The 10,882-nt window shown below is 36.9% G+C and overlaps 2 protein-coding genes and 1 long non-coding RNA gene across 3 annotated transcripts in view; 2 read left to right on the forward strand and 1 right to left on the reverse strand.

Moving 5' to 3' along the window:
- The window catches only part of LOC148190340 (uncharacterized), a 46,199-nt gene that overhangs the window by 25,021 nt on the left and 10,296 nt on the right, over positions 1-10,882 (forward strand). The gene's annotated exons all lie outside the window — the stretch shown is intronic.
- The window catches only part of fadd (Fas (tnfrsf6)-associated via death domain), a 40,778-nt gene that overhangs the window by 14,794 nt on the left and 15,102 nt on the right, over positions 1-10,882 (reverse strand). The window lies entirely within an intron of this gene.
- On the forward strand, positions 2,935-6,414 carry LOC148190341 (uncharacterized). The gene is made up of 2 exons (XR_015778359.1): positions 2,935-5,397; positions 5,680-6,414. It is a non-coding gene; the product is annotated as an uncharacterized LOC148190341 (long non-coding RNA).

The raw sequence follows: 10,882 nt of genomic DNA on the forward strand, positions 1-10,882 counted from the left end.
GTTTGAATTATAGTCATAAAACATTTTTTAACAATAAAAAAAAGTATTTTCATGAATTGCTTGATAAACACACACAGGTAATAAAACTTATCACATACTGTCACTGATAAGCCTTTTTTTGTGGACTTCCTCTGAATGCCAGACTAAGCACAAACATGCATGTCCATTTGCACACTTTTTAATTCTTAAAGATGTAGTGTGAAAAAATAACAAATATAATCCTGTAAAATGTTTTACTGTCCTATATAATACCTGTTAAAAACTACTAAATTTGTCAAAGAGGAGTCCATCCAATCATATGGCCTTTTGTTGTCATTTTGAAATAGCTTGTTGTAAATTGTCAAGTGCTCCTTTTGTTTATTTGTTTATATTTATCACAAGGTGGACAAAATGACAGAGGGTGCGTCTTATCACGCTGTACAGGCTTTGTTTTTGTATTGTGCACCTCTGCATTTGTGAGGCGTCATACTGAACAGTACAAAAACATGATTTGATTTATAATTTACAAAAACAGCTGAGGTCAACTGATCACTCTTCACACTTTTTAGCAACCCTGTTACATAAATACAGTCCAAAAGAATAGAGCAAATGACAACAAATAAGAAATAAAAGTGACCTTTTTCATTATTTCTTGTGTTTTGTACAGTATGATGCAAGTGTACAGCATGATGGAAATGCAACAAGTGTCCGTTTTCCCACCCATAGAGGTATTGAGATGTTTCTGTCTGCATATGTGTCCGAACCATATGTGACTGATAAGCCTGTGAGTTTAGCTGAGTCTTGGGCTTTTTTAGTACCCAGATAATCCATATTTGAGCTTGAACACATATAAAAACCTGGAGTGAAACCTCAGCTGCACAAGTCCACACAGAGGATCGAAGGTGAGTTCAGCTGCAAACATCTGCAGCACAGTGCAGTGAAGAGGTGTGCGCTTTCTGTCAGAGTATAAAGATTCAGCCGTCTGAATTTTTGGTTCAACCACTGCATATTTCCTGAGCGGAAACTGATTCCTGTCTGTGCCCTGCAGATCTGCTGAGATGGCTCGCACTTCTGTTTTCAAGTTCACAGCTCTGGCTCTGCTGCTGCTGTCTGCCTGCTGTTGGGCCGACAATGAGGTAGGATCATAATGTAAGAGGAAGAATCACCACTGACAGCACAGTGATTTCTGGCCATTCGTCATTCATGTTGCATCACAATGCATATTTAACCTCGACTGTCACAGTCACGCAAACATGACAGGACTCCTGTCTCTCGTATGAAACCACTAAACTTATCCACATTCACAAAAATCCTGTGAGGAGATTCATTTGAGTGTTTATTCACACCTTAGTTTAGTTTTGAACACCTTTTTTTGATATTTGTAGCAGTGCTTAAATAATGTTTTATAATGTGTCTCATAATGTCATACTGTCTAACTTTTTTCCACACCCCACCCTACACACCAAAAGGTTAAATAAATTGGAGAATACATGAATAGATAAAAAAATAAATAAGAATGAGAATGCAAGTATATAGTTTTTGCTAACAGATATATATATATACATACATATATAAAAAACAATAAATATAAAACAATAAACTAAATAAACTATATGGAAAAGATAACGATATGTATTCCAAAATCGCTCACTTGGAGCGATTTTGGAATACATATTGTTTGATTAGTCATTGCACAGAGCGTACTCTGGTCACAGAGGGGTATGTCAGAAAAAGTGATTTGATTCGATTTTTTATTTATTTCGAACATGTAAAATGGAAATAAAGAAAATATTATACAAAAACAGACTGACAAAAAACAAAGTAATAATTACAAACAGTTAAAAACATAAAGCAAAAGAAATGGACAAACACAAAATGACTCATTTCACATATTTGGAAAGGAGTGACAAGAAATGAAAACTTTATCCTGGATTACGCTGGGTCTAAAAGTTTGCATTCACTCTCCTCTGTCGCAGCTGCTCCTCTCATCCATTGATCTGATCAGCTGCGATCGGTTCGACTGATCTATTATCCAACAAGCGACTCAAACTCTACAAACAGCTGCTGAGGAAAAGGAGATCTCGTGAAGAGGTCTGCTTGCACTGTGTTTACGGACCTGCAAAAACGTCCGAATTTAGAGTGGCGACATGGAATTATACAAAACACACAACAAAGCGGAAAGACTTTGGGCTTAACTGCTTCTCCAAAAATTTCCTCAAAGAAAAGCTATGTCTCTCATCTGGTGTTCAGTAAAAGTTTATTGGGTCCTTAGTGCTCCCTTATGGACAAAAAAACCCTGAACATCACACTGCCAGGGATTGACCAAATTTTCGTATTTGTTACTGATCATATATGAAACAGATTTGCATTGTGTGACTGAAGTTTTCTGAACATGAAAACATCAGTACTAAAGCATGGAGCTCTGCAGCTTACTGGGATCTTTCTCCAACAGATGGACTCACTTCTGTCCAGAGTCGGAGTGAATGTTACCCAAACATTTTAATGTTGACTAATGTTAGTTTTACTTTTTGTTTTTTAGGAATGGAGCACAACTTCAGGAAGATCGCCACCCTGAACCAGGGCACTCCCTACGATTACAACTCTGTCATGCAGTACCACAAGTGAGCACGACCTGCTTCACGTCAGCCCCGCTGTGTGTCGTCATACGTGTTTGTGTGTGTGCAGGATGTGCTGTGGTTCAGTCTAACTGCTCCGTGTCCTCTTGTAGGTACGCCTTCTCCAAGAACAACCAGCCCACCATGCTGCCCATCCCTAACAACAACGTGTCCTTCGGCAACGCTAAGGAGATGAGTCGCAACGACATCGCCAGGCTCAACAGACTCTACCAGTGCTGTGAGTGTCCACATGAGCACATAGTGAATACATAAAGTTTATACACACAAACACTGCCTGTTACTCTACGTTTTGACCTGATCCTGTTCTCTGTTACAGAAGAAGCCTGTTCAGATTGTGCTGACAGACGGATCAGAGGGAAGACTGAACAACAGAAGCTGCAGACCTCGACTCATCAGCACAACGGTCGATGATCCGACTGTTAAGATACTTTGTCTGGAATAAAAACACAGATTTCGCTGACTCACTATCTTCTTGGACTACTCTGGGAACTTCATCCATGACTGAGTAGCACACTGTGAAAATCTTTTCAAACCACATACGAATAATAAAGTCAGCTTTATTGTCAATTTCTGCCATGTATGTTAGACATACAGGAATGTAAAATACATTTCTCTCCATGCCCACGGTGCAAAGAAGTACAAATACCGAAAATAAAGAATGAAAAAAATCTGTGTATCGACTTAAATAACGGGGAATTAGAAAGAAAAAATATATAAATGACATAATGAAGATACATACCTACATATGCTATATAATATATATTTTTATCTGGTAATTTCGTTAATGAAATGCAGATAAATGTTGAACATGGTGCAACTTTATTTAAGTGGAGGTAAATTAATCCTCTTTTGCTTTTTTCTGAGTATATACATCTAAAGTACATTACTGTTGCTTTACAACTCTCTTTTAGGTGTTTGGGATGTAAAATATCTAAAAAGTGCACACAGGTTTTGTCAATCGTGGTCAGTGGTGTCCCCAGATTACCACATTTCCTCTAACAAATTCAACAATTATGAGATCTGTTGACATCTTTGTGGACTATCAGTGTTAGGAAGGTTACTTTTGAACTGATAAAGGGTTCAGATTACTAGTTACCCTGTTAAATAATGTAATAAATAATGTAACTATGTTATTTACCTCATTAAAGTAACGTGACATTAATTTTTGATTACCTTTCAACAAATGTTTTAACCTCAGCAAAAAAAAAAAAAAACACGCTCTACAAACTGTGCTACTAGGCGCCCTGCAAAATAGAGCTTCTTTACAAAAGAGCTGCCAGTGCAGGATTTCCCTTACCTCTCAAGAGAGATCCTAGCTAAGCCCCTAATGTCTTAAGACCCTAGAAATGTCTTAAAATCACAGAAAAGTCCCAAAATATTAATCCTAAATTCCTTGAAATGTCCTTAAAATATCAGAAAAGTCCTAAAATCCTACAAATGTCCTAAAATACTAAAAAAAAGTCCTAACTCCTAGAAATGTGCAAAAACTATAGACAAGTCCTATAATCCTATAAATGTCCCAAAATCCCAGAAATGTGCTAAAATATTAGAAAAATCCCCAAATCTTAGAAAAGTCCCAAAATACCAGAAAAGTCCTCAAATTCTTGAAATGTCCTTAGATCCTGGAAATGTCCTAAAAATCCTGGAAATGTCCTTAAATACTGGAAAAGTCCAAATTCCTACAAAATATGCAAATACCATAGACAAGTCCTAAATTCCTGTGCTAAAATCCTACAAAAGTCCCAAAATCCTAGAAAAGTCCTCAAATTCTAGAAATGTTATTAGATTCTGGAAATGTCCTTAAAATCCTATAAATGTCCTAAAATCCCAGTAATATGCTAAAATCCTAGAAAGGTCCCAAAATCCTAGAAAAGTCCTCAAATTCTGGAAATAGTTCTTAGATACTGGAAATGTCCTAAAATCCCAGAAATGTGCTAAAATCCTAGAAAAGTCCCCAAATCCTAGAAAAGTCCTAACTCCTAGAAATGTGCAAAAAACATAGACAAGTCCTAAAATCCTATAAATGTCCTAAATCCCAGAAATATGCAAAAATCCCAGAAAGGTCCCAAATTCCTAGAAAATTCCTCAAATTCTGGAAACGTTCTTAGATACTGGAAATGTCCTAAAATCCCAGAAATGTGCTGAAATCCTAGAAAAGTCCCCAAATCCTAGAAATGTGCAAAAACCAAAGACAACTCCTAAAATCCTATAAATGTCCTAAAATCCCAGAAATGTGCCAAAATCCTAGACAGGTCCCCAAATCCTAGAAAATTCGTAATATCATAGAAATATTGTAACGGACTGACTGACATGTTTATGTTAATTGTGATGTCAGGTTCACAGTGTTAAGGCAGTTTTGCTTAATTAAGGAAGGGATCAGTTAGAGAGTTCAGAGTTACCAGTTTTCTTCAGGTCAGTGAACACACCATGCCTGTAATATGAGATGCTTTGACGTTAAGCCTGTCAGTCTCTTGTTGCTGCCTATCACAGTGATTTGCATGAGAAGACTCACCTGTGATTGGCAGAAAGTTAGGAGGGTTGGTTGTTATTCTTCCTGGAGACAGCGTGGTGTGTGTGATTCGGGGAAGACGGCGGCAAAGCTAAGAGTTTATGAGTTGTGTTAGAGAATAAACTACGGACACCATCGCCTCCTCTGACGCAAGACGAAAGACTTCCTATCTCCACTGCCTCTGCAAAGATGGCGGACGTACAACAGCAAATAAAGGGGGCAGTATTTACCGTCGTCTCCCACCCTTTGATGTATATCAAAGTCCTGATCCAGGTGAGAGATCACCTGTTTCGTGGAGATGTCGCTGGTTTTTGGGCTGCTTTTGTCCTAAAATACAAGAAAAGTCCTCAAATTCTAGAAATGTTATTAGATTCTGGAAATGTCCTAAAATTCCAGAAATGTGCTAAAATCCTAGAAAAGTCCCCAAATCCTAGAAAAGTCCCTAACTCCTAGAAATGTGCAAAACCATAGACAAGTCCTAAAATCCTAATTTTAAATCCTAGAAACATGCAGGGGTCCGCTGTGACTGGCCCCTGGCCCTGTGTCATTTTACAGAAGTGGCCCCCGGGCAGCGCGTGCTGGCCGGCTGTCTCTGGTTTGCTCTCGGCGCTGTGACTCCGGAGCTCCAGCAGGTGGCGGTACCGTTTTAGAGAATAAACTACGGACGCCATCGCCTCCTCTGACGCAAGACGAAAGACTTCCTATCTCCACTGTCTCTGCAAAGATGGCGGACTTACAACGTCAAGTAAAGGGGGCAGTATTTACCGTCGTCTCCCACCCTTTGATGTATATCAAAGTCCTGATCCAGGTGAGAGATCACCTGTTTCGTGGAGATGTCGCTGGTTTTTGGGCTGACAGCTATCAGTTAGCGTGGAGTGCAAACAGCCAAACTCCGTTGAGAAAAAGGCTTTTTTTGGCTGAGCATCGAGTCCAAGGACGGGTAAGAAACAGAAGTTATGTAGCAGTTTGAGCGGCAGTTTCTCTCAGACTTCAGTGTAATTCAACTCGTCTCTGATCACAACGGTCGATGATCCGACTGTTAAGATACTTTGTCTGGAATAAAAACACAGATTTCGCTGACTCACTATCTTCTTGGACTACTCTGGGAACTTCATCCATGACTGAGTAGCACACTGTGAAAATCTTTTCAAACCACATACGAATAATAAAGTCAGCTTTATTGTCAATTTCTGCCATGTATGTTAGACATACAGGAATGTAAAATACATTTCTCTCCATGCCCACGGTGCAAAGAAGTACAAATACTGAAAATAAAGAATGAAAAAAATCTGTGTATCGACTTAAATAACGGGGAATTAGAAAGAAAAAATATATAAATGACATAATGAAGATACATACCTACATATGCTATATAATATATATTTTTATCTGGTAATTTCGTTAATGAAATGCAGATAAATGTTGAACATGGTGCAACTTTATTTAAGTGGAGGTAAATTAATCCTCTTTTGCTTTTTTCTGAGTATATACATCTAAAGTACATTACTGTTGCTTTACAACTCTCTTTTAGGTGTTTGGGATGTAAAATATCTAAAAAGTGCACACAGGTTTTGTCAATCGTGGTCAGTGGTGTCCCCAGATTACCACATTTCCTCTAACAAATTCAACAATTATGAGATCTGTTGACATCTTTGTGGACTATCAGTGTTGGAAGGTTACTTTTGAACTGATACAGCATTCAAATTATTAGTTACCCTGTTAAATAATGTAACTATGTTAATTTCTTCATCAAAGTTACATGGCATTAATTACTTGATTATCTTTCTAACAAATGGTTTAACGTCAGCAAAAAAGTTGAAAAAAGTTTTGAAACACGCTGCTAAAAGAAGGCATTAATGCATGGCGAAAAGATGCAAAGCAACAGAATTGATCTTAACAATTTAGAAATTATATTCTACATATAACTTAATGTTCTGAAAAGAATATGTTCAGATTTAACCCCTTTGTAATCATGAACATTTTACTTTGTACCTAAAATTTACTTACACATTTTTTCTCAGATAAATGTTAATGATTACAGTTACATTTATTATATAATTTACTTACACGTAAGTAGTTACACACCACCACTGTGTATCATGAAAACATTCAGCAGCTGTGTGGTGCTCTGCAGCACCGGCGGTTTGGGGGTGTAGGTAAATAAGTGGAACAACGAATCTCCAAAATACTCTTCAAGCTTTTTGGCAAATTAGAAATCAGCCTGAATATGTTTGTCACAGTCCAGATGGTTTTGATGAGCTTCTGTAAGAGAATTATCCAAAAACTTTTGGCCGCTTGTTCAAATCATTGGAAGGATTTTGTGCTATATTTGTGATAAGAGATTTGAGGAATGGAACATAATGTCAAGAAATGTGTCTTGGTAATCAAAATAAAAATGGTAATAGTGATACGGAATATAATTGAAACTATACCATCTGTTTGTGACTGTTTTTAGTTCAGTTCAATCAGAATACCAAAATTACTTCTACTCAAAATAAGGTTTTATATTTCTATGCTTCTATTTTCAGCAAGTAAATATTGAACTGTTGAATCAATATTAAGTTTATATATATTGGTGCTAAAATAAGAAGCTAACTTTTCCCAGTGAGTATAGACATAAGCACCATTAAAATGTGCCAAGTTGTAGTTACTGACAGTGTCTCTCAGAGGACATCACTTTTCTCATGATAACACAGTTTGTCTCTGGAAGTTTAACAGTACAATTTCCTCCATGCAATATACATTTTAAATGTTTGTATTGCTGATGTCACTGTTAAGAGTGTTTAATCCCAATAATCTGCACGATATTTCTAGGAAATATGACAGTATGAACACTGACAGGTTATACTGGAGTACCTGATATTGTTTTTGAAACTATTTGAAAACCTCAGTATTTACACATTCAGAAATGAGCACTGCCCTCGTGTGGACAAAGTCACAAATGACATTAGTTAAAATAAATATGAAGTCAATAACATTTGGGGATTTGGGAATGCGTGAAAAGACATCTAAATTTGTGCATGTCGCAAACTAAAATGTCCAAATTGTATTTTCTCAAATAGAGAATAATAACACTGCGAAACAATTTTCACAAATGTAGACAAGATTTGTAATTTTTGAAAAAGATAAAGTAAATAACATCTGTACTCAATTTCCATACTAATTGTATCATCAAAGTTACTCGTACACGTACACAGACACACAGGCACACACAAAGTATGTATTTTGACCATATAAACACAACAACTTGTGGCTTTTGGGGAAACTACTTGCTGAAAGTTCCTTGCAATGATTGTGTTCAGCTTCTTGGAGCCAGTGAGATTCAAACAAACAAATGATTTGAACATATTAATCAGAGAGCTTCATATTTTTTGACGTGCGCATTTTTAAACTCTGGACAGAGCCATGCTGGCTGCTCCTCCTCATTTCTTGTCTTAATGTAAAGCTAGATTGATATCTCATCTTAAACTTGGAAAGACAGCAAATAAGTGCATTTTTGATCATGTTTAATTATTCCTTTGATTAAACAGCTGAAACAAATCTAGACTGTGTCTTTAGTGGCTCACTCAAACAAGGCATCCAAAAATGTCCTAAATATCAAAGGTTCAGGCTTTCTCATATTTGCTATTGATACAAGTAATTGTTTTCTTAAGTTATATTGGCTTACATTAATATCAGCCTTAATTTTGAAAGTGGTTCAGTCTTTTATTCATTATTCTATCAAGTGCAATCTCTAACAATGAATATTTTGACAGAAATGTTAACATACCAGACATAGACATAGTTGTGCATGGTATGAACTGTCCCCACTACACTTCGTCTACATCCACCACAGTGTCCTTGTCACAGCTTGCTGGTGTGGGTGGGTTTATATTGATAGCAGTGTGTTGAATGTCCCACACTGATAAGACCAGAAGAGGGTTTTTTTTCCTTTCTGTCAGATGCAGTGACAGATGTTTTAACTGTCAGCGAGGATACAGGGAAAATGCTGATGAAGACACACCATTACATTTTGAAAAACTGATATAACAAGATCCCTAAATAGCCTGTCCACGTGCAACCCCAGTCACAGAAACTTTAGATAACCGACTAAAAAGTCTGTCAAATTATTGAATACCATACTATTTTTTTTTTTGTCAAACCCTTGGAGCCTGCTTCCATATTGCACATACACAAACTGCACTTTTCAAAATCAAGCTTTAAAACATGAATATTATTTTTGACTTTCATTAGTTACTCTGTAAACCAACATCAGTCCTAAAACAAATATCAAGTATTCAGTAATTTTCAGAATTTAAACCTTTTAAATGCCAGGTTTTATCATGATGCCAGTATGTGTTTTGATGAAAATACACAAAAAGTAAATTATTTTCAATATACAACGTGCTAAGAAGATTTCCTTTATTACCACAGCCTAATATATGTCTATTATTAGCAGCAACACTTTTTTTTGTGGAGTGTCAAATACACACTCTGCACACTAAATGTGCTTTTCAAAATCAGGCTATACAAATATTATATATTATCATGGTTTTCTACTTTGATTGAGTTTAATTTTTTAACAAACACCACTCTCTATAATAAATATAAAATATTCATACATTTTTAGAATTTTAACTCTTTAAATACCAGGTTTTGTCATGATGGCACTGTTTTTAAATGAAACATAAAAATAAATAAATAAATAAATAAAAATACAAAAAATGAGTTACTACATGCACTGATTGTTTTTTTTCAAATATAATTACCACAGCCTGGACTTAGTCAATGATTTGCAGCAATATTGATTGTGACAGTGCACCTAGTGGAAATAGCATTTCCTTTCTCCATATGCCAAATATGGTAAAAATGACATCATAAGGTGGACTAAAGCAAAAATAACAAAAGCAAAAGCCCAGAATGACACCCAGAAATAATACTATGCATGTCTTTATGCGTTGATTGCTGTGGGTTAAAAAACTTTTACACAGAGTATTTCAGACTTCTTGTATGAGCTGAGCTGGAAATCCAAAGATCAAGCACACAGTCTTGCCAAAACGCATGCCATATGCATGAACACAGACAGACTTGTCATGAGAAGCATGTTAAATGCACCAAATTGTCTAAAAGAGTTAATTGCATGAGAGAGACATGGATCAAGAGAAAAGGGAAGCGGGCCCACATAGACTTCTTATGCATGGGGCCCAAAATTTGGTGTTACGCCCCTGACTAACGCCAGAACAACAAAGCAAAAAAAACTGTCATGTTTATAAATGACAATGAAAGGGTTAGTAACCACGACTAGAGCCACTCCGAATACAATTTTAGCAAACCGTTTAGCGAGTAACGTTACGAAATCTTACCGCACCATCCGGGTCCTGTCCGGGGTCGGTGAACCAACTGCCGATGTCTCACAAGGTCCTTCACACAAGAACAAAACACCGCGTTAAATCCAAAGGCCGATACCTAAAAAACAAAAGCAGATGTCCAAGCGCCGAGTCCCGCGGTGAAATGTTGTCCTCTTCAGATGTAACGTTTCTCTCTCGATCCGCCGACCGTTAATTTAAACTGCTAACGAAGCTAACAGCTAGCGAGCTAACGTCGGTGCTAGCTAGCTTTAGATGCTAGCGGGCTAAACAGTCCACTCGCTTTTTCCGGCGCGTTACTTTGTAAAAACGTATTTTACCGCCATACACGGTTACGAAACTAGCACCACAGACTGTGTATGCTCCCGTGTTTAGGGTCAGACATTTTCGGCTCACTATTTAGTACTTTTTCT

This window comes from Plectropomus leopardus, chromosome 1 (genome assembly GCF_026936395.1).
Source record: "Plectropomus leopardus strain MGB_pleo_1.0 chromosome 1, ASM2693639v1, whole genome shotgun sequence".
Taxonomy (NCBI): domain Eukaryota; kingdom Metazoa; phylum Chordata; class Actinopteri; order Perciformes; family Serranidae; genus Plectropomus; species Plectropomus leopardus.